Source organism: Mytilus trossulus, unplaced genomic scaffold (genome assembly GCF_036588685.1).
Source record: "Mytilus trossulus isolate FHL-02 unplaced genomic scaffold, PNRI_Mtr1.1.1.hap1 h1tg001283l__unscaffolded, whole genome shotgun sequence".
Lineage (NCBI taxonomy): Eukaryota > Metazoa > Mollusca > Bivalvia > Mytilida > Mytilidae > Mytilus > Mytilus trossulus.
The window spans coordinates 1-22,489 of record NW_026963748.1 but is presented as its reverse complement, the minus strand read 5'-3'; the positions used below and the strand labels follow the sequence as shown (position 1 = coordinate 22,489).

Here is a 22,489-nt window from a genome sequence, read left to right as displayed (position 1 = left end):
TAATGTATTCTCGTTCCTTTAAAACAAACTCTATATAAATTTTTTAGCGTTACGGAAAAACGCGGGGAAAAGAATACGTCCCCTTCTACTGTTTCAAATCATCGTTAATAGCGACGTCGCCTCAGAACGAGGGCAAACGATGGAAACTACAGTCGGCCGGTAAGTTTTTCCTCCTTTTAAAATTAATTTAAACATAGCTGTACCGGTTAATTCCTTTAAAAATAGAACAGATGAACTGTTTGTGTGTTTTTATTTAAACGACAGAGTGAAAAGTCCGTGCTGATTGTGAAAAAGCGTTGAATTTATGTTGATCAATGAAATTTTCAAGGCTTTGAAATCTGCGTTCGTCGGACATAGAATGAATTAAAATTGTCATGTTGTTTTGTTCGATAAGATTAAATACGAATACGTATACGTATGACATACGTTTAAAAATGCATTCTCCCTTTTATTGCGACTTGCCGTATTTCACAAGCCGCTTTTTTTATTTTCACACCAGTTTTGTCATGCAGAAATCGTTTCATGCTGTTGGGTAATTAAAGCAAAGCAAGATCTCGTGTTTCGTGTGCTTTTTGTTATATACATTGCAAAATTTGTGTAGCTTGTTTTAAAATTTAAAACACCGTGTCTGAGTAAGACATAGGATTTATAGGCTTTGGAAACTCGGAAACATTTGAGTATCGCTTCTCGGCCTTTTGGCTAAGATCAAAGTGTAGTATCTGTTCTTATCAGCTTAATATCTGATACGTACCCCATGTGGGTACTTCGATATTAACTGATTTTTGCAACTAGGTGAGATGTTAGGTGCTTGCACCGCTCTTGCCACGAGTTGGCCTGGTATTGCAGTACCTCCAGGATCGGCTCACTCCCCATTTCGGGGAGAAAATTAAAATAGAAAAATAGCTCCTTCTATAGTCTGAGAAACAGCCCCAGTAAAATATTCTCTAATACTTTTTCTATATTATTTTATGTTATGTATTGTATAGTTTTACTCATTGTTGTAAATTAATTCTACTTCTCGCGCATGTAAAATAAATCGCATATTATTTTATTTGTTTATGTCTGTTCTCTGAAAAGTATTTTTTTCTTTTCTAATAATGTGATGGTTTTTTTTTTTTCTCTTTCTCTCTCTCGCTTGTATTCATAACAGCATATGTCAGTGTAATAATGTATTCTCGTCCTTTAAAACAAACTCTATATAAATTTTTAGCGTTACGGAAAACGCGGGAAAAGAATTACGTCCCCTTCTACTGTTTCAATCATCGTTAATAGCGACGTTCGCCTCAGAACGAGGGCAAACGATGGAAACTACAGTCGGCCGGTAAGTTTTTTCCTCCTTTTAAAATTAATTTAAACATAGCTGTACCGGTTAATTCCTTTAAAAAATAACAGATGAACTGTTTGTGTGTTTTTTATTTAAACGACAGAGTGAAAAGTCCCGTGCTGATTGTGAAAAAGCGTTGAATTTATTTTGTGATCAATGAAATTTTCAAGGCTTTGAAATCTGCGTTCGTCGGACATAGAATGAATTAAAATTGTCATGTTGTTTGTTCGATTAAGATTAAATACGAATACGTATACGTATGACATACGTTTAAAAACATTCTCCCTTTTATTGCGACATGCCGTATTTCACAAGCCGCTTTTTTTATTTCACACCAGTTTTGTCATGCAGAAATCGTTTCATGCTGTTGGGTAATTAAAGCAAAGCAAGATCTCGTGTTTCGTGTGCTTTTTGTATATACATTTGCAAAATTTGTGTAGCTTGTTTTAAAATTAAAACACCGTGTCTGAGTAAGACATAGGATTTATAGGCTTTGGAAACTCGGAAACATTTGAGTATCGCTTCTCGGCCTTTTGGCTAAGATCAAAGTGTAGTATCTGTTCTTATCAGCTTAATATCTGATACGTACCCCATGTGGGTACTTCGATATTAAACTGATTTTTGCAACTAGGTGAGATGTTAGGTGCTTGCACCGCTCTTGCCACGAGTTGGCCTGGTATTGCAGTACCTCCAGGATCGGCTCACTCCCCATTTCGGGGAGAAAATTAAAATAGAAAATAGCTCCTTCTATAGTCTGAGAAACAGCCCCAGTAAAATATTCTCTAATACTTTTTCTATATTATTTTATGTTATGTATTGTATAGTTTTACTCATTGTTGTAAATTAATTCTACTTCTCGCGCATGTAAAATAAATCGCATATTATTTTATTTGTTTATGTCTGTTCTCTGAAAAGTATTTTTTTCTTTTCTAATAATGTGATGGGTTTTTTTTTTTCTCTTTCTCTCTCTCGCTTGTATTCATAACAGCATATGTCAGTGTAATAATGTATTCTCGTTCCTTTAAAACAAACTCTATATAAATTTTTAGCGTTACGGAAAAACGCGGGAAAAGAATTACGTCCCCTTCTACTGTTTCAATCATCGTTAATAGCGACGTCGCCTCAGAACGAGGGCAAACGATGGAAACTACAGTCGGCCGGTAAGTTTTTTCCTCCTTTTAAAATTAATTTAAACATAGCTGTACCGTTAATTCCTTAAAAAATAGAACAGATGAACTGTTTGTGTGTTTTTTATTTAAACGACAGAGTGAAAAGTCCGTGCTGATTGTGAAAAAGCGTTGAATTTATTTTGTGATCAATGAAATTTTCAAGGCTTTGAATCTGCGTTCGTCGGACATAGAATGAATTAAAATTGTCATGTTGTTTTGTTCGATTAAGATTAAATACGAATACGTATACGTATGACATACGTTTAAAAATGCATTCTCCCTTTTATTGCGACTTGCCGTATTTCACAAGCCGCTTTTTTTATTTTCACACCAGTTTTGTCATGCAGAAATCGTTTCATGCTGTTGGGTAATTAAAGCAAAGCAAGATCTCGTGTTTCGTGTGCTTTTTGTATATACATTTGCAAAATTTGTGTAGCTTGTTTTAAAATTAAAACACCGTGTCTGAGTAAGACATAGGATTTATAGGCTTTGGAAACTCGGAAACATTTGAGTATCGCTTCTCGCCTTTTGGCTAAGATCAAAGTGTAGTATCTGTTCTTATCAGCTTAATATCTGATACGTACCCCATGTGGGTACTTCGATATTAAACTGATTTTTGCAACTAGGTGAGATGTTAGGTGCTTGCACCGCTCTTGCCACGAGTTGGCCTGGTATTGCAGTACCTCCAGGATCGGCTCACTCCCCATTTCGGGGAGAAAATTAAAATAGAAAATAGCTCCTTCTATAGTCTGAGAAACAGCCCCAGTAAAAAATTCTCTAATACTTTTTTCTATATTATTTTATGTTATGTATTGTATAGTTTACTCATTGTTGTAAATTAATTCTACTTCTCGCGCATGTAAAATAAATCGCATATTATTTTATTTGTTTATGTCTGTTCTCTGAAAAGTATTTTTTTCTTTTCTAATAATGTGATGGGTTTTTTTTTTTTCTCTTTCTCTCTCTCGCTTGTTATTCATAACAGCATATGTCAGTGTAATAATGTATTCTCGTTCCTTTAAAACAAACTCTATATAAATTTTTAGCGTTACGGAAAAACGCGGGGAAAAGAATTACGTCCCCTTCTACTGTTTCAATCATCGTTAATAGCGACGTCGCCTCAGAACGAGGGCAAACGATGGAAACTACAGTCGGCCGGTAAGTTTTTTCCTCCTTTTAAAATTAATTTAAACATAGCTGTACCGGTTAATTCCTTTAAAAAATAGAACAGATGAACTGTTTGTGTGTTTTTTATTTAAACGACAGAGTGAAAAGTCCGTGCTGATTGTGAAAAAGCGTTGAATTTATTTTGTGATCAATGAAATTTTCAAGGCTTTGAAATCTGCGTTCGTCGGACATAGAATGAATTAAAATTGTCATGTTGTTTTGTTCGATTAAGATTAAATACGAATACGTATACGTATGACATACGTTTAAAATGCATTCTCCCTTTTATTGCGACTTGCCGTATTTCACAAGCCGCTTTTTTTATTTTCACACCAGTTTTGTCATGCAGAAATCGTTTCATGCTGTTGGGTAATTAAAGCAAAGCAAGATCTCGTGTTTCGTGTGCTTTTTGTATATACATTTGCAAAATTGTGTAGCTTGTTTTAAAAATTAAAACACCGTGTCTGAGTAAGACATAGGATTTATAGGCTTTGGAAACTCGGAAACATTTGAGTATCGCTTCTCGGCCTTTTGGCTAAGATCAAAGTGTAGTATCTGTTCTTATCAGCTTAATATCTGATACGTACCCCATGTGGGTACTTCGATATTAAACTGATTTTTGCAACTAGGTGAGATGTTAGGTGCTTGCACCGCTCTTGCCACGAGTTGGCCTGGTATTGCAGTACCTCCAGGATCGGCTCACTCCCCATTTCGGGGAGAAAATTAAATAGAAAAATAGCTCCTTCTATAGTCTGAGAAACAGCCCCAGTAAAATATTCTCTAATACTTTTTCTATATTATTTTATGTTATGTATTGTATAGTTTTACTCATTGTTGTAAATTAATTCTACTTCTCGCGCATGTAAAATAAATCGCATATTATTTTATTTGTTTATGTCTGTTCTCTGAAAGTAATTTTTTCTTTTCTAATAATGTGATGGGTTTTTTTTTTTCTCTTTCTCTCTCTCGCTTGTATTCATAACAGCATATGTCAGTGTAATAATGTATTCTCGTTCCTTTAAAACAAACTCTATATAAATTTTAGCGTTACGGAAAAACGCGGGGAAAAGAATTACGTCCCCTTCTACTGTTTCAATCATCGTTAATAGCGACGTCGCCTCAGAACGAGGGCAAACGATGGAAACTACAGTCCGGCCGGTAAGTTTTTTCCTCCTTTTAAAATTAATTTAAACATAGCTGTACCGGTTAATTCCTTTAAAAAATAGAACAGATGAACCTGTTTGTGTGTTTTTTATTTAAACGACAGAGTGAAAAGTCCGTGCTGATTGTGAAAAAGCGTTGAATTTATTTTGTGATCAATGAAATTTTCAAGGCTTTGAAATCTGCGTTCGTCGGACATAGAATGAATTAAAATTGTCATGTTGTTTTGTTCGATTAAGATTAAATACGAATACGTATACGTATGACATACGTTTAAAAATGCATTCTCCCTTTTATTGCGACTTGCCGTATTTCACAAGCCGCTTTTTTTATTTCACACCAGTTTTGTCATGCAGAAATCGTTTCATGCTGTTGGGTAATTAAAGCAAAGCAAGATCTCGTGTTTCGTGTGCTTTTTGTATATACATTTGCAAAATTTGTGTAGCTTGTTTTAAAATTAAACACCGTGTCTGAGTAAGACATAGGATTTATAGGCTTTGGAAAACTCGGAAACATTTGAGTATCGCTTCTCGGCCTTTTGGCTAAGATCAAAGTGTAGTATCTGTTCTTATCAGCTTAATATCTGATACGTACCCCATGTGGGTACTTCGATATTAAACTGATTTTGCAACTAGGTGAGATGTTAGGTGCTTGCACCCGCTCTTGCCACGAGTTGGCCTGGTATTGCAGTACCTCCAGGATCGGCTCACTCCCCATTTCGGGGAGAAAATTAAAATAGAAAAATAGCTCCTTCTATAGTCTGAGAAACAGCCCCAGTAAAATATTCTCTAATACTTTTTCTATATTATTTTATGTTATGTATTGTATAGTTTTACTCATTGTTGTAAATTAATTCTACTTCTCGCGCATGTAAAATAAATCGCATATTATTTTATTTGTTTATGTCTGTTCTCTGAAAAGTATTTTTTTCTTTCTAATAATGTGATGGGTTTTTTTTTTCTCTTTCTCTCTCTCGCTTGTATTCATAACAGCATATGTCAGTGTAATAATGTATTCTCGTTCCTTTAAAACAAACTCTATATAAATTTTTAGCGTTACGGAAAAACGCGGGAAAAGAATTACGTCCCCTTCTACTGTTTCAATCATCGTTAATAGCGACGTCGCTCAGAACGAGGGCAAACGATGGAAACTACAGTCGGCCGGTAAGTTTTTTCCTCCTTTTAAAATTAATTTAAACATAGCTGTACCGGTTAATTCCTTTAAAAAATAGAACAGATGAACTGTTTGTGTGTTTTTTATTTAAACGACAGAGTGAAAAAGTCCGTGCTGATTGTGAAAAAGCGTTGAATTTATTTTGTGATCAATGAAATTTTCAAGGCTTTGAAATCTGCGTTCGTCGGACATAGAATGAATTAAAATTGTCATGTTGTTTTGTTCGATTAAGATTAAATACGAATACGTATTCGTATGACATACGTTTAAAAATGCATTCTCCCTTTTATTGCGACTTGCCGTATTTCACAAGCCGCTTTTTTTATTTTCACACCAGTTTTGTCATGCAGAAATCGTTTCATGCTGTTGGGTAATTAAAGCAAAGCAAGATCTCGTGTTTCGTGTGCTTTTTGTATATACATTTGCAAAATTTGTGTAGCTTGTTTTAAAATTAAAACACCGTGTCTGAGTAAGACATAGGATTTATAGGCTTTGGAAACTCGGAAACATTTGAGTATCGCTTCTCGGCCTTTTGGCTAAGATCAAAGTGTAGTATCTGTTCTTATCAGCTTAATATCTGATACGTACCCCATGTGGGTACTTCGATATTAAACTGATTTTTGCAACTAGGTGAGATGTTAGGTGCTTGCACCGCTCTTGCCACGAGTTGGCCTGGTATTGCAGTACCTCCAGGATCGGCTCACTCCCCATTTCGGGGAGAAAATTAAAATAGAAAAATAGCTCCTTCTATAGTCTGAGAAACAGCCCCAGTAAAATATTCTCTAATACTTTTTCTATATTATTTTATGTTATGTATTGTATAGTTTTACTCATTGTTGTAAATTAATTCTACTTCTCGCGCATGTAAAATAAATCGCATATTATTTTATTTGTTTATGTCTGTTCTCTGAAAAGTATTTTTTTCTTTTCTAATAATGTGATGGGTTTTTTTTTTTCTCTTTCTCTCTCTCGCTTGTATTCATAACAGCATATGTCAGTGTAATAATGTATTCTCGTTCCTTTAAAACAAACTCTATATAAATTTTTAGCGTTACGGAAAAACGCGGGGAAAAGAATTACGTCCCCTTCTACTGTTTCAATCATCGTTAATAGCGACGTCGCCTCAGAACGAGGGCAAACGATGGAAACTACAGTCGGCCGGTAAGTTTTTTCCTCCTTTTAAAATTAATTTAAACATAGCTGTACCGGTTAATTCCTTTAAAAAATAGAACAGATGAACTGTTTGTGTGTTTTTTATTTAAACGACAGAGTGAAAAGTCCGTGCTGATTGTGAAAAAGCGTTGAATTTATTTTGTGATCAATGAAATTTTCAAGGCTTTGAAATCTGCGTTCGTCGGACATAGAATGAATTAAAATTGTCATGTTGTTTTGTTCGATTAAGATTAAATACGAATACGTATACGTATGACATACGTTTAAAAATGCATTCTCCCTTTTATTGCGACTTGCCGTATTTCACAAGCCGCTTTTTTTATTTTCACACCAGTTTTGTCATGCAGAAATCGTTTCATGCTGTTGGGTAATTAAAGCAAAGCAAGATCTCGTGTTTCGTGTGCTTTTTGTATATACATTTGCAAAATTTGTGTAGCTTGTTTTAAAATTAAAACACCGTGTCTGAGTAAGACATAGGATTTATAGGCTTTGGAAACTCGGAAACATTTGAGTATCGCTTCTCGGCCTTTTGGCTAAGATCAAAGTGTAGTATCTGTTCTTATCAGCTTAATATCTGATACGTACCCCATGTGGGTACTTCGATATTAAACTGATTTTTGCAACTAGGTGAGATGTTAGGTGCTTGCACCGCTCTTGCCACGAGTTGGCCTGGTATTGCAGTACCTCCAGGATCGGCTCACTCCCCATTTCGGGGAGAAAATTAAAATAGAAAAATAGCTCCTTCTATAGTCTGAGAAACAGCCCCAGTAAAATATTCTCTAATACTTTTTCTATATTATTTTATGTTATGTATTGTATAGTTTTACTCATTGTTGTAAATTAATTCTACTTCTCGCGCATGTAAAATAAATCGCATATTATTTTATTTGTTTATGTCTGTTCTCTGAAAAGTATTTTTTTCTTTTCTAATAATGTGATGGGTTTTTTTTTTTCTCTTTCTCTCTCTCGCTTGTATTCATAACAGCATATGTCAGTGTAATAATGTATTCTCGTTCCTTTAAAACAAACTCTATATAAATTTTTAGCGTTACGGAAAAACGCGGGGAAAAGAATTACGTCCCCTTCTACTGTTTCAATCATCGTTAATAGCGACGTCGCCTCAGAACGAGGGCAAACGATGGAAACTACAGTCGGCCGGTAAGTTTTTTCCTCCTTTTAAAATTAATTTAAACATAGCTGTACCGGTTAATTCCTTTAAAAAATAGAACAGATGAACTGTTTGTGTGTTTTTTATTTAAACGACAGAGTGAAAAGTCCGTGCTGATTGTGAAAAAGCGTTGAATTTATTTTGTGATCAATGAAATTTTCAAGGCTTTGAAATCTGCGTTCGTCGGACATAGAATGAATTAAAATTGTCATGTTGTTTTGTTCGATTAAGATTAAATACGAATACGTATACGTATGACATACGTTTAAAAATGCATTCTCCCTTTTATTGCGACTTGCCGTATTTCACAAGCCGCTTTTTTTATTTTCACACCAGTTTTGTCATGCAGAAATCGTTTCATGCTGTTGGGTAATTAAAGCAAAGCAAGATCTCGTGTTTCGTGGCTTTTTGTATATACATTTGCAAAATTTGTGTAGCTTGTTTTAAAATTAAAACACCGTGTCTGAGTAAGACATAGGATTTATAGGCTTTGGAAACTCGGAAACATTTGAGTATCGCTTCTCGGCCTTTTGGCTAAGATCAAAGTGTAGTATCTGTTCTTATCAGCTTAATATCTGATACGTACCCCATGTGGGTACTTCGATATTAAACTGATTTTTGCAACTAGGTGAGATGTTAGGTGCTTGCACCGCTCTTGCCACGAGTTGGCCTGGTATTGCAGTACCTCCAGGATCGGCTCACTCCCCATTTCGGGGAGAAAATTAAAATAGAAAAATAGCTCCTTCTATAGTCTGAGAAACAGCCCCAGTAAAATATTCTCTAATACTTTTTCTATATTATTTTATGTTATGTATTGTATAGTTTTACTCATTGTTGTAAATTAATTCTACTTCTCGCGCATGTAAAATAAATCGCATATTATTTTATTTGTTTATGTCTGTTCTCTGAAAAGTATTTTTTTCTTTTCTAATAATGTGATGGGTTTTTTTTTTTCTCTTTCTCTCTCTCGCTTGTATTCATAACAGCATATGTCAGTGTAATAATGTATTCTCGTTCCTTTAAAACAAACTCTATATAAATTTTTAGCGTTACGGAAAAACGCGGGGAAAAGAATTACGTCCCCTTCTACTGTTTCAATCATCGTTAATAGCGACGTCGCCTCAGAACGAGGGCAAACGATGGAAACTACAGTCGGCCGGTAAGTTTTTTCCTCCTTTTAAAATTAATTTAAACATAGCTGTACCGGTTAATTCCTTTAAAAAATAGAACAGATGAACTGTTTGTGTGTTTTTTATTTAAACGACAGAGTGAAAAGTCCGTGCTGATTGTGAAAAAGCGTTGAATTTATTTTGTGATCAATGAAATTTTCAAGGCTTTGAAATCTGCGTTCGTCGGACATAGAATGAATTAAAATTGTCATGTTGTTTTGTTCGATTAAGATTAAATACGAATACGTATACGTATGACATACGTTTAAAAATGCATTCTCCCTTTTATTGCGACTTGCCGTATTTCACAAGCCGCTTTTTTTATTTTCACACCAGTTTTGTCATGCAGAAATCGTTTCATGCTGTTGGGTAATTAAAGCAAAGCAAGATCTCGTGTTTCGTGTGCTTTTTGTATATACATTTGCAAAATTTGTGTAGCTTGTTTTAAAATTAAAACACCGTGTCTGAGTAAGACATAGGATTTATAGGCTTTGGAAACTCGGAAACATTTGAGTATCGCTTCTCGGCCTTTTGGCTAAGATCAAAGTGTAGTATCTGTTCTTATCAGCTTAATATCTGATACGTACCCCATGTGGGTACTTCGATATTAAACTGATTTTTGCAACTAGGTGAGATGTTAGGTGCTTGCACCGCTCTTGCCACGAGTTGGCCTGGTATTGCAGTACCTCCAGGATCGGCTCACTCCCCATTTCGGGGAGAAAATTAAAATAGAAAAATAGCTCCTTCTATAGTCTGAGAAACAGCCCCAGTAAAATATTCTCTAATACTTTTTCTATATTATTTTATGTTATGTATTGTATAGTTTTACTCATTGTTGTAAATTAATTCTACTTCTCGCGCATGTAAAATAAATCGCATATTATTTTATTTGTTTATGTCTGTTCTCTGAAAAGTATTTTTTTCTTTTCTAATAATGTGATGGGTTTTTTTTTTTCTCTTTCTCTCTCTCGCTTGTATTCATAACAGCATATGTCAGTGTAATAATGTATTCTCGTTCCTTTAAAACAAACTCTATATAAATTTTTAGCGTTACGGAAAAACGCGGGGAAAAGAATTACGTCCCCTTCTACTGTTTCAATCATCGTTAATAGCGACGTCGCCTCAGAACGAGGGCAAACGATGGAAACTACAGTCGGCCGGTAAGTTTTTTCCTCCTTTTAAAATTAATTTAAACATAGCTGTACCGGTTAATTCCTTTAAAAAATAGAACAGATGAACTGTTTGTGTGTTTTTTATTTAAACGACAGAGTGAAAAGTCCGTGCTGATTGTGAAAAAGCGTTGAATTTATTTTGTGATCAATGAAATTTTCAAGGCTTTGAAATCTGCGTTCGTCGGACATAGAATGAATTAAAATTGTCATGTTGTTTTGTTCGATTAAGATTAAATACGAATACGTATACGTATGACATACGTTTAAAAATGCATTCTCCCTTTTATTGCGACTTGCCGTATTTCACAAGCCGCTTTTTTTATTTTCACACCAGTTTTGTCATGCAGAAATCGTTTCATGCTGTTGGGTAATTAAAGCAAAGCAAGATCTCGTGTTTCGTGTGCTTTTTGTATATACATTTGCAAAATTTGTGTAGCTTGTTTTAAAATTAAAACACCGTGTCTGAGTAAGACATAGGATTTATAGGCTTTGGAAACTCGGAAACATTTGAGTATCGCTTCTCGGCCTTTTGGCTAAGATCAAAGTGTAGTATCTGTTCTTATCAGCTTAATATCTGATACGTACCCCATGTGGGTACTTCGATATTAAACTGATTTTTGCAACTAGGTGAGATGTTAGGTGCTTGCACCGCTCTTGCCACGAGTTGGCCTGGTATTGCAGTACCTCCAGGATCGGCTCACTCCCCATTTCGGGGAGAAAATTAAAATAGAAAAATAGCTCCTTCTATAGTCTGAGAAACAGCCCCAGTAAAATATTCTCTAATACTTTTTCTATATTATTTTATGTTATGTATTGTATAGTTTTACTCATTGTTGTAAATTAATTCTACTTCTCGCGCATGTAAAATAAATCGCATATTATTTTATTTGTTTATGTCTGTTCTCTGAAAAGTATTTTTTTCTTTTCTAATAATGTGATGGGTTTTTTTTTTTCTCTTTCTCTCTCTCGCTTGTATTCATAACAGCATATGTCAGTGTAATAATGTATTCTCGTTCCTTTAAAACAAACTCTATATAAATTTTTAGCGTTACGGAAAAACGCGGGGAAAAGAATTACGTCCCCTTCTACTGTTTCAATCATCGTTAATAGCGACGTCGCCTCAGAACGAGGGCAAACGATGGAAACTACAGTCGGCCGGTAAGTTTTTTCCTCCTTTTAAAATTAATTTAAACATAGCTGTACCGGTTAATTCCTTTAAAAAATAGAACAGATGAACTGTTTGTGTGTTTTTTATTTAAACGACAGAGTGAAAAGTCCGTGCTGATTGTGAAAAAGCGTTGAATTTATTTTGTGATCAATGAAATTTTCAAGGCTTTGAAATCTGCGTTCGTCGGACATAGAATGAATTAAAATTGTCATGTTGTTTTGTTCGATTAAGATTAAATACGAATACGTATACGTATGACATACGTTTAAAAATGCATTCTCCCTTTTATTGCGACTTGCCGTATTTCACAAGCCGCTTTTTTTATTTTCACACCAGTTTTGTCATGCAGAAATCGTTTCATGCTGTTGGGTAATTAAAGCAAAGCAAGATCTCGTGTTTCGTGTGCTTTTTGTATATACATTTGCAAAATTTGTGTAGCTTGTTTTAAAATTAAAACACCGTGTCTGAGTAAGACATAGGATTTATAGGCTTTGGAAACTCGGAAACATTTGAGTATCGCTTCTCGGCCTTTTGGCTAAGATCAAAGTGTAGTATCTGTTCTTATCAGCTTAATATCTGATACGTACCCCATGTGGGTACTTCGATATTAAACTGATTTTTGCAACTAGGTGAGATGTTAGGTGCTTGCACCGCTCTTGCCACGAGTTGGCCTGGTATTGCAGTACCTCCAGGATCGGCTCACTCCCCATTTCGGGGAGAAAATTAAAATAGAAAAATAGCTCCTTCTATAGTCTGAGAAACAGCCCCAGTAAAATATTCTCTAATACTTTTTCTATATTATTTTATGTTATGTATTGTATAGTTTTACTCATTGTTGTAAATTAATTCTACTTCTCGCGCATGTAAAATAAATCGCATATTATTTTATTTGTTTATGTCTGTTCTCTGAAAAGTATTTTTTTCTTTTCTAATAATGTGATGGGTTTTTTTTTTTCTCTTTCTCTCTCTCGCTTGTATTCATAACAGCATATGTCAGTGTAATAATGTATTCTCGTTCCTTTAAAACAAACTCTATATAAATTTTTAGCGTTACGGAAAAACGCGGGGAAAAGAATTACGTCCCCTTCTACTGTTTCAATCATCGTTAATAGCGACGTCGCCTCAGAACGAGGGCAAACGATGGAAACTACAGTCGGCCGGTAAGTTTTTTCCTCCTTTTAAAATTAATTTAAACATAGCTGTACCGGTTAATTCCTTTAAAAAATAGAACAGATGAACTGTTTGTGTGTTTTTTATTTAAACGACAGAGTGAAAAGTCCGTGCTGATTGTGAAAAAGCGTTGAATTTATTTTGTGATCAATGAAATTTTCAAGGCTTTGAAATCTGCGTTCGTCGGACATAGAATGAATTAAAATTGTCATGTTGTTTTGTTCGATTAAGATTAAATACGAATACGTATACGTATGACATACGTTTAAAAATGCATTCTCCCTTTTATTGCGACTTGCCGTATTTCACAAGCCGCTTTTTTTATTTTCACACCAGTTTTGTCATGCAGAAATCGTTTCATGCTGTTGGGTAATTAAAGCAAAGCAAGATCTCGTGTTTCGTGTGCTTTTTGTATATACATTTGCAAAATTTGTGTAGCTTGTTTTAAAATTAAAACACCGTGTCTGAGTAAGACATAGGATTTATAGGCTTTGGAAACTCGGAAACATTTGAGTATCGCTTCTCGGCCTTTTGGCTAAGATCAAAGTGTAGTATCTGTTCTTATCAGCTTAATATCTGATACGTACCCCATGTGGGTACTTCGATATTAAACTGATTTTTGCAACTAGGTGAGATGTTAGGTGCTTGCACCGCTCTTGCCACGAGTTGGCCTGGTATTGCAGTACCTCCAGGATCGGCTCACTCCCCATTTCGGGGAGAAAATTAAAATAGAAAAATAGCTCCTTCTATAGTCTGAGAAACAGCCCCAGTAAAATATTCTCTAATACTTTTTCTATATTATTTTATGTTATGTATTGTATAGTTTTACTCATTGTTGTAAATTAATTCTACTTCTCGCGCATGTAAAATAAATCGCATATTATTTTATTTGTTTATGTCTGTTCTCTGAAAAGTATTTTTTTCTTTTCTAATAATGTGATGGGTTTTTTTTTTTCTCTTTCTCTCTCTCGCTTGTATTCATAACAGCATATGTCAGTGTAATAATGTATTCTCGTTCCTTTAAAACAAACTCTATATAAATTTTTAGCGTTACGGAAAAACGCGGGGAAAAGAATTACGTCCCCTTCTACTGTTTCAATCATCGTTAATAGCGACGTCGCCTCAGAACGAGGGCAAACGATGGAAACTACAGTCGGCCGGTAAGTTTTTTCCTCCTTTTAAAATTAATTTAAACATAGCTGTACCGGTTAATTCCTTTAAAAAATAGAACAGATGAACTGTTTGTGTGTTTTTTATTTAAACGACAGAGTGAAAAGTCCGTGCTGATTGTGAAAAAGCGTTGAATTTATTTTGTGATCAATGAAATTTTCAAGGCTTTGAAATCTGCGTTCGTCGGACATAGAATGAATTAAAATTGTCATGTTGTTTTGTTCGATTAAGATTAAATACGAATACGTATACGTATGACATACGTTTAAAAATGCATTCTCCCTTTTATTGCGACTTGCCGTATTTCACAAGCCGCTTTTTTTATTTTCACACCAGTTTTGTCATGCAGAAATCGTTTCATGCTGTTGGGTAATTAAAGCAAAGCAAGATCTCGTGTTTCGTGTGCTTTTTGTATATACATTTGCAAAATTTGTGTAGCTTGTTTTAAAATTAAAACACCGTGTCTGAGTAAGACATAGGATTTATAGGCTTTGGAAACTCGGAAACATTTGAGTATCGCTTCTCGGCCTTTTGGCTAAGATCAAAGTGTAGTATCTGTTCTTATCAGCTTAATATCTGATACGTACCCCATGTGGGTACTTCGATATTAAACTGATTTTTGCAACTAGGTGAGATGTTAGGTGCTTGCACCGCTCTTGCCACGAGTTGGCCTGGTATTGCAGTACCTCCAGGATCGGCTCACTCCCCATTTCGGGGAGAAAATTAAAATAGAAAAATAGCTCCTTCTATAGTCTGAGAAACAGCCCCAGTAAAATATTCTCTAATACTTTTTCTATATTATTTTATGTTATGTATTGTATAGTTTTACTCATTGTTGTAAATTAATTCTACTTCTCGCGCATGTAAAATAAATCGCATATTATTTTATTTGTTTATGTCTGTTCTCTGAAAAGTATTTTTTTCTTTTCTAATAATGTGATGGGTTTTTTTTTTTCTCTTTCTCTCTCTCGCTTGTATTCATAACAGCATATGTCAGTGTAATAATGTATTCTCGTTCCTTTAAAACAAACTCTATATAAATTTTTAGCGTTACGGAAAAACGCGGGGAAAAGAATTACGTCCCCTTCTACTGTTTCAATCATCGTTAATAGCGACGTCGCCTCAGAACGAGGGCAAACGATGGAAACTACAGTCGGCCGGTAAGTTTTTTCCTCCTTTTAAAATTAATTTAAACATAGCTGTACCGGTTAATTCCTTTAAAAAATAGAACAGATGAACTGTTTGTGTGTTTTTTATTTAAACGACAGAGTGAAAAGTCCGTGCTGATTGTGAAAAAGCGTTGAATTTATTTTGTGATCAATGAAATTTTCAAGGCTTTGAAATCTGCGTTCGTCGGACATAGAATGAATTAAAATTGTCATGTTGTTTTGTTCGATTAAGATTAAATACGAATACGTATACGTATGACATACGTTTAAAAATGCATTCTCCCTTTTATTGCGACTTGCCGTATTTCACAAGCCGCTTTTTTTATTTTCACACCAGTTTTGTCATGCAGAAATCGTTTCATGCTGTTGGGTAATTAAAGCAAAGCAAGATCTCGTGTTTCGTGTGCTTTTTGTATATACATTTGCAAAATTTGTGTAGCTTGTTTTAAAATTAAAACACCGTGTCTGAGTAAGACATAGGATTTATAGGCTTTGGAAACTCGGAAACATTTGAGTATCGCTTCTCGGCCTTTTGGCTAAGATCAAAGTGTAGTATCTGTTCTTATCAGCTTAATATCTGATACGTACCCCATGTGGGTACTTCGATATTAAACTGATTTTTGCAACTAGGTGAGATGTTAGGTGCTTGCACCGCTCTTGCCACGAGTTGGCCTGGTATTGCAGTACCTCCAGGATCGGCTCACTCCCCATTTCGGGGAGAAAATTAAAATAGAAAAATAGCTCCTTCTATAGTCTGAGAAACAGCCCCAGTAAAATATTCTCTAATACTTTTTCTATATTATTTTATGTTATGTATTGTATAGTTTTACTCATTGTTGTAAATTAATTCTACTTCTCGCGCATGTAAAATAAATCGCATATTATTTTATTTGTTTATGTCTGTTCTCTGAAAAGTATTTTTTTCTTTTCTAATAATGTGATGGGTTTTTTTTTTTCTCTTTCTCTCTCTCGCTTGTATTCATAACAGCATATGTCAGTGTAATAATGTATTCTCGTTCCTTTAAAACAAACTCTATATAAATTTTTAGCGTTACGGAAAAACGCGGGGAAAAGAATTACGTCCCCTTCTACTGTTTCAATCATCGTTAATAGCGACGTCGCCTCAGAACGAGGGCAAACGATGGAAACTACAGTCGGCCGGTAAGTTTTTTCCTCCTTTTAAAATTAATTTAAACATAGCTGTACCGGTTAATTCCTTTAAAAAATAGAACAGATGAACTGTTTGTGTGTTTTTTATTTAAACGACAGAGTGAAAAGTCCGTGCTGATTGTGAAAAAGCGTTGAATTTATTTTGTGATCAATGAAATTTTCAAGGCTTTGAAATCTGCGTTCGTCGGACATAGAATGAATTAAAATTGTCATGTTGTTTTGTTCGATTAAGATTAAATACGAATACGTATACGTATGACATACGTTTAAAAATGCATTCTCCCTTTTATTGCGACTTGCCGTATTTCACAAGCCGCTTTTTTTATTTTCACACCAGTTTTGTCATGCAGAAATCGTTTCATGCTGTTGGGTAATTAAAGCAAAGCAAGATCTCGTGTTTCGTGTGCTTTTTGTATATACATTTGCAAAATTTGTGTAGCTTGTTTTAAAATTAAAACACCGTGTCTGAGTAAGACATAGGATTTATAGGCTTTGGAAACTCGGAAACATTTGAGTATCGCTCTCTCGGCCTTTTGGCTAAGATCAAAGTGTAGTATCTGTTCTTATCAGCTTAATATCTGATACGTACCCCATGTGGGTACTTCGATATTAAACTGATTTTTGCAACTAGGTGAGATGTTAGGTGCTTGCACCGCTCTTGCCACGAGTTGGCCTGGTATTGCAGTACCTCCAGGATCGGCTCACTCCCCATTTCGGGGAGAAAATTAAAATAGAAAAATAGCTCCTTCTATAGTCTGAGAAACAGCCCCAGTAAAATATTCTCTAATACTTTTTCTATATTATTTTATGTTATGTATTGTATAGTTTTACTCATTGTTGTAAATTAATTCTACTTCTCGCGCATGTAAAATAAATCGCATATTATTTTATTTGTTTATGTCTGTTCTCTGAAAAGTATTTTTTTCTTTTCTAATAATGTGATGGGTTTTTTTTTTTCTCTTTCTCTCTCTCGCTTGTATTCATAACAGCATATGTCAGTGTAATAATGTATTCTCGTTCCTTTAAAACAAACTCTATATAAATTTTTAGCGTTACGGAAAAACGCGGGGAAAAGAATTACGTCCCCTTCTACTGTTTCAATCATCGTTAATAGCGACGTCGCCTCAGAACGAGGGCAAACGATGGAAACTACAGTCGGCCGGTAAGTTTTTTCCTCCTTTTAAAATTAATTTAAACATAGCTGTACCGGTTAATTCCTTTAAAAAATAGAACAGATGAACTGTTTGTGTGTTTTTTATTTAAACGACAGAGTGAAAAGTCCGTGCTGATTGTGAAAAAGCGTTGAATTTATTTTGTGATCAATGAAATTTTCAAGGCTTTGAAATCTGCGTTCGTCGGACATAGAATGAATTAAAATTGTCATGTTGTTTTGTTCGATTAAGATTAAATACGAATACGTATACGTATGACATACGTTTAAAAATGCATTCTCCCTTTTATTGCGACTTGCCGTATTTCACAAGCCGCTTTTTTTATTTTCACACCAGTTTTGTCATGCAGAAATCGTTTCATGCTGTTGGGTAATTAAAGCAAAGCAAGATCTCGTGTTTCGTGTGCTTTTTGTATATACATTTGCAAAATTTGTGTAGCTTGTTTTAAAATTAAAACACCGTGTCTGAGTAAGACATAGGATTTATAGGCTTTGGAAACTCGGAAACATTTGAGTATCGCTTCTCGGCCTTTTGGCTAAGATCAAAGTGTAGTATCTGTTCTTATCAGCTTAATATCTGATACGTACCCCATGTGGGTACTTCGATATTAAACTGATTTTTGCAACTAGGTGAGATGTTAGGTGCTTGCACCGCTCTTGCCACGAGTTGGCCTGGTATTGCAGTACCTCCAGGATCGGCTCACTCCCCATTTCGGGGAGAAAATTAAAATAGAAAAATAGCTCCTTCTATAGTCTGAGAAACAGCCCCAGTAAAATATTCTCTAATACTTTTTCTATATTATTTTATGTTATGTATTGTATAGTTTTACTCATTGTTGTAAATTAATTCTACTTCTCGCGCATGTAAAATAAATCGCATATTATTTTATTTGTTTATGTCTGTTCTCTGAAAAGTATTTTTTTCTTTTCTAATAATGTGATGGGTTTTTTTTTTTCTCTTTCTCTCTCTCGCTTGTATTCATAACAGCATATGTCAGTGTAATAATGTATTCTCGTTCCTTTAAAACAAACTCTATATAAATTTTTAGCGTTACGGAAAAACGCGGGGAAAAGAATTACGTCCCCTTCTACTGTTTCAATCATCGTTAATAGCGACGTCGCCTCAGAACGAGGGCAAACGATGGAAACTACAGTCGGCCGGTAAGTTTTTTCCTCCTTTTAAAATTAATTTAAACATAGCTGTACCGGTTAATTCCTTTAAAAAATAGAACAGATGAACTGTTTGTGTGTTTTTTATTTAAACGACAGAGTGAAAAGTCCGTGCTGATTGTGAAAAAGCGTTGAATTTATTTTGTGATCAATGAAATTTTCAAGGCTTTGAAATCTGCGTTCGTCGGACATAGAATGAATTAAAATTGTCATGTTGTTTTGTTCGATTAAGATTAAATACGAATACGTATACGTATGACATACGTTTAAAAATGCATTCTCCCTTTTATTGCGACTTGCCGTATTTCACAAGCCGCTTTTTTTATTTTCACACCAGTTTTGTCATGCAGAAATCGTTTCATGCTGTTGGGTAATTAAAGCAAAGCAAGATCTCGTGTTTCGTGTGCTTTTTGTATATACATTTGCAAAATTTGTGTAGCTTGTTTTAAAATTAAAACACCGTGTCTGAGTAAGACATAGGATTTATAGGCTTTGGAAACTCGGAAACATTTGAGTATCGCTTCTCGGCCTTTTGGCTAAGATCAAAGTGTAGTATCTGTTCTTATCAGCTTAATATCTGATACGTACCCCATGTGGGTACTTCGATATTAAACTGATTTTTGCAACTAGGTGAGATGTTAGGTGCTTGCACCGCTCTTGCCACGAGTTGGCCTGGTATTGCAGTACCTCCAGGATCGGCTCACTCCCCATTTCGGGGAGAAAATTAAAATAGAAAAATAGCTCCTTCTATAGTCTGAGAAACAGCCCCAGTAAAATATTCTCTAATACTTTTTCTATATTATTTTATGTTATGTATTGTATAGTTTTACTCATTGTTGTAAATTAATTCTACTTCTCGCGCATGTAAAATAAATCGCATATTATTTTATTTGTTTATGTCTGTTCTCTGAAAAGTATTTTTTTCTTTTCTAATAATGTGATGGGTTTTTTTTTTTCTCTTTCTCTCTCTCGCTTGTATTCATAACAGCATATGTCAGTGTAATAATGTATTCTCGTTCCTTTAAAACAAACTCTATATAAATTTTTAGCGTTACGGAAAAACGCGGGGAAAAGAATTACGTCCCCTTCTACTGTTTCAATCATCGTTAATAGCGACGTCGCCTCAGAACGAGGGCAAACGATGGAAACTACAGTCGGCCGGTAAGTTTTTTCCTCCTTTTAAAATTAATTTAAACATAGCTGTACCGGTTAATTCCTTTAAAAAATAGAACAGATGAACTGTTTGTGTGTTTTTTATTTAAACGACAGAGTGAAAAGTCCGTGCTGATTGTGAAAAAGCGTTGAATTTATTTTGTGATCAATGAAATTTTCAAGGCTTTGAAATCTGCGTTCGTCGGACATAGAATGAATTAAAATTGTCATGTTGTTTTGTTCGATTAAGATTAAATACGAATACGTATACGTATGACATACGTTTAAAAATGCATTCTCCCTTTTATTGCGACTTGCCGTATTTCACAAGCCGCTTTTTTTATTTTCACACCAGTTTTGTCATGCAGAAATCGTTTCATGCTGTTGGGTAATTAAAGCAAAGCAAGATCTCGTGTTTCGTGTGCTTTTTGTATATACATTTGCAAAATTTGTGTAGCTTGTTTTAAAATTAAAACACCGTGTCTGAGTAAGACATAGGATTTATAGGCTTTGGAAACTCGGAAACATTTGAGTATCGCTTCTCGGCCTTTTGGCTAAGATCAAAGTGTAGTATCTGTTCTTATCAGCTTAATATCTGATACGTACCCCATGTGGGTACTTCGATATTAAACTGATTTTTGCAACTAGGTGAGATGTTAGGTGCTTGCACCGCTCTTGCCACGAGTTGGCCTGGTATTGCAGTACCTCCAGGATCGGCTCACTCCCCATTTCGGGGAGAAAATTAAAATAGAAAAATAGCTCCTTCTATAGTCTGAGAAACAGCCCCAGTAAAATATTCTCTAATACTTTTTCTATATTATTTTATGTTATGTATTGTATAGTTTTACTCATTGTTGTAAATTAATTCTACTTCTCGCGCATGTAAAATAAATCGCATATTATTTTATTTGTTTATGTCTGTTCTCTGAAAAGTATTTTTTTCTTTTCTAATAATGTGATGGGTTTTTTTTTTTCTCTTTCTCTCTCTCGCTTGTATTCATAACAGCATATGTCAGTGTAATAATGTATTCTCGTTCCTTTAAAACAAACTCTATATAAATTTTTAGCGTTACGGAAAAACGCGGGGAAAAGAATTACGTCCCCTTCTACTGTTTCAATCATCGTTAATAGCGACGTCGCCTCAGAACGAGGGCAAACGATGGAAACTACAGTCGGCCGGTAAGTTTTTTCCTCCTTTTAAAATTAATTTAAACATAGCTGTACCGGTTAATTCCTTTAAAAAATAGAACAGATGAACTGTTTGTGTGTTTTTTATTTAAACGACAGAGTGAAAAGTCCGTGCTGATTGTGAAAAAGCGTTGAATTTATTTTGTGATCAATGAAATTTTCAAGGCTTTGAAATCTGCGTTCGTCGGACATAGAATGAATTAAAATTGTCATGTTGTTTTGTTCGATTAAGATTAAATACGAATACGTATACGTATGACATACGTTTAAAAATGCATTCTCCCTTTTATTGCGACTTGCCGTATTTCACAAGCCGCTTTTTTTATTTTCACACCAGTTTTGTCATGCAGAAATCGTTTCATGCTGTTGGGTAATTAAAGCAAAGCAAGATCTCGTGTTTCGTGTGCTTTTTGTATATACATTTGCAAAATTTGTGTAGCTTGTTTTAAAATTAAAACACCGTGTCTGAGTAAGACATAGGATTTATAGGCTTTGGAAACTCGGAAACATTTGAGTATCGCTTCTCGGCCTTTTGGCTAAGATCAAAGTGTAGTATCTGTTCTTATCAGCTTAATATCTGATACGTACCCCATGTGGGTACTTCGATATTAAACTGATTTTTGCAACTAGGTGAGATGTTAGGTGCTTGCACCGCTCTTGCCACGAGTTGGCCTGGTATTGCAGTACCTCCAGGATCGGCTCACTCCCCATTTCGGGGAGAAAATTAAAATAGAAAAATAGCTCCTTCTATAGTCTGAGAAACAGCCCCAGTAAAATATTCTCTAATACTTTTTCTATATTATTTTATGTTATGTATTGTATAGTTTTACTCATTGTTGTAAATTAATTCTACTTCTCGCGCATGTAAAATAAATCGCATATTATTTTATTTGTTTATGTCTGTTCTCTGAAAAGTATTTTTTTCTTTTCTAATAATGTGATGGGTTTTTTTTTTTCTCTTTCTCTCTCTCGCTTGTATTCATAACAGCATATGTCAGTGTAATAATGTATTCTCGTTCCTTTAAAACAAACTCTATATAAATTTTTAGCGTTACGGAAAAACGCGGGGAAAAGAATTACGTCCCCTTCTACTGTTTCAATCATCGTTAATAGCGACGTCGCCTCAGAACGAGGGCAAACGATGGAAACTACAGTCGGCCGGTAAGTTTTTTCCTCCTTTTAAAATTAATTTAAACATAGCTGTACCGGTTAATTCCTTTAAAAAATAGAACAGATGAACTGTTTGTGTGTTTTTTATTTAAACGACAGAGTGAAAAGTCCGTGC

At 34.7% G+C, this 22,489-nt stretch overlaps 19 non-coding genes across 19 annotated transcripts; all 19 read left to right on the top strand.

Moving 5' to 3' along the window:
- The first annotated feature begins 679 nt into the window (after positions 1-679).
- LOC134704137 (U2 spliceosomal RNA) lies at positions 680-871 on the top strand. The gene has a single exon (XR_010105246.1). It is a non-coding gene; the product is annotated as a U2 spliceosomal RNA (small nuclear RNA).
- A 970-nt stretch (positions 872-1,841) lies between these two features.
- LOC134704133 (U2 spliceosomal RNA) lies at positions 1,842-2,034 on the top strand. The gene has a single exon (XR_010105243.1). It is a non-coding gene; the product is annotated as a U2 spliceosomal RNA (small nuclear RNA).
- A 972-nt stretch (positions 2,035-3,006) lies between these two features.
- LOC134704139 (U2 spliceosomal RNA) lies at positions 3,007-3,198 on the top strand. Its single transcript, XR_010105248.1, has one exon. It is a non-coding gene; the product is annotated as a U2 spliceosomal RNA (small nuclear RNA).
- Positions 3,199-4,175: 977 nt separating this feature from the next.
- LOC134704132 (U2 spliceosomal RNA) lies at positions 4,176-4,368 on the top strand. Its single transcript, XR_010105242.1, has one exon. It is a non-coding gene; the product is annotated as a U2 spliceosomal RNA (small nuclear RNA).
- A 975-nt stretch (positions 4,369-5,343) lies between these two features.
- On the top strand, positions 5,344-5,536 carry LOC134704138 (U2 spliceosomal RNA). Its single transcript, XR_010105247.1, has one exon. It is a non-coding gene; the product is annotated as a U2 spliceosomal RNA (small nuclear RNA).
- Positions 5,537-6,510: 974 nt separating this feature from the next.
- LOC134704131 (U2 spliceosomal RNA) lies at positions 6,511-6,703 on the top strand. The gene has a single exon (XR_010105241.1). It is a non-coding gene; the product is annotated as a U2 spliceosomal RNA (small nuclear RNA).
- Positions 6,704-7,680: 977 nt separating this feature from the next.
- Positions 7,681-7,873, top strand: LOC134704130 (U2 spliceosomal RNA). The gene has a single exon (XR_010105240.1). It is a non-coding gene; the product is annotated as a U2 spliceosomal RNA (small nuclear RNA).
- A 976-nt stretch (positions 7,874-8,849) lies between these two features.
- LOC134704129 (U2 spliceosomal RNA) lies at positions 8,850-9,042 on the top strand. Its single transcript, XR_010105239.1, has one exon. It is a non-coding gene; the product is annotated as a U2 spliceosomal RNA (small nuclear RNA).
- A 977-nt stretch (positions 9,043-10,019) lies between these two features.
- Positions 10,020-10,212, top strand: LOC134704128 (U2 spliceosomal RNA). Its single transcript, XR_010105238.1, has one exon. It is a non-coding gene; the product is annotated as a U2 spliceosomal RNA (small nuclear RNA).
- Positions 10,213-11,189: 977 nt separating this feature from the next.
- Positions 11,190-11,382, top strand: LOC134704127 (U2 spliceosomal RNA). The gene has a single exon (XR_010105237.1). It is a non-coding gene; the product is annotated as a U2 spliceosomal RNA (small nuclear RNA).
- A 977-nt stretch (positions 11,383-12,359) lies between these two features.
- Positions 12,360-12,552, top strand: LOC134704126 (U2 spliceosomal RNA). Its single transcript, XR_010105236.1, has one exon. It is a non-coding gene; the product is annotated as a U2 spliceosomal RNA (small nuclear RNA).
- A 977-nt stretch (positions 12,553-13,529) lies between these two features.
- LOC134704124 (U2 spliceosomal RNA) lies at positions 13,530-13,722 on the top strand. Its single transcript, XR_010105235.1, has one exon. It is a non-coding gene; the product is annotated as a U2 spliceosomal RNA (small nuclear RNA).
- Positions 13,723-14,699: 977 nt separating this feature from the next.
- On the top strand, positions 14,700-14,892 carry LOC134704123 (U2 spliceosomal RNA). The gene has a single exon (XR_010105234.1). It is a non-coding gene; the product is annotated as a U2 spliceosomal RNA (small nuclear RNA).
- A 977-nt stretch (positions 14,893-15,869) lies between these two features.
- On the top strand, positions 15,870-16,062 carry LOC134704142 (U2 spliceosomal RNA). Its single transcript, XR_010105251.1, has one exon. It is a non-coding gene; the product is annotated as a U2 spliceosomal RNA (small nuclear RNA).
- A 977-nt stretch (positions 16,063-17,039) lies between these two features.
- On the top strand, positions 17,040-17,233 carry LOC134704135 (U2 spliceosomal RNA). Its single transcript, XR_010105245.1, has one exon. It is a non-coding gene; the product is annotated as a U2 spliceosomal RNA (small nuclear RNA).
- Positions 17,234-18,210: 977 nt separating this feature from the next.
- On the top strand, positions 18,211-18,403 carry LOC134704141 (U2 spliceosomal RNA). Its single transcript, XR_010105250.1, has one exon. It is a non-coding gene; the product is annotated as a U2 spliceosomal RNA (small nuclear RNA).
- A 977-nt stretch (positions 18,404-19,380) lies between these two features.
- On the top strand, positions 19,381-19,573 carry LOC134704140 (U2 spliceosomal RNA). The gene has a single exon (XR_010105249.1). It is a non-coding gene; the product is annotated as a U2 spliceosomal RNA (small nuclear RNA).
- Positions 19,574-20,550: 977 nt separating this feature from the next.
- LOC134704134 (U2 spliceosomal RNA) lies at positions 20,551-20,743 on the top strand. Its single transcript, XR_010105244.1, has one exon. It is a non-coding gene; the product is annotated as a U2 spliceosomal RNA (small nuclear RNA).
- Positions 20,744-21,720: 977 nt separating this feature from the next.
- LOC134704122 (U2 spliceosomal RNA) lies at positions 21,721-21,913 on the top strand. Its single transcript, XR_010105233.1, has one exon. It is a non-coding gene; the product is annotated as a U2 spliceosomal RNA (small nuclear RNA).
- Positions 21,914-22,489: the final 576 nt, after the last annotated feature.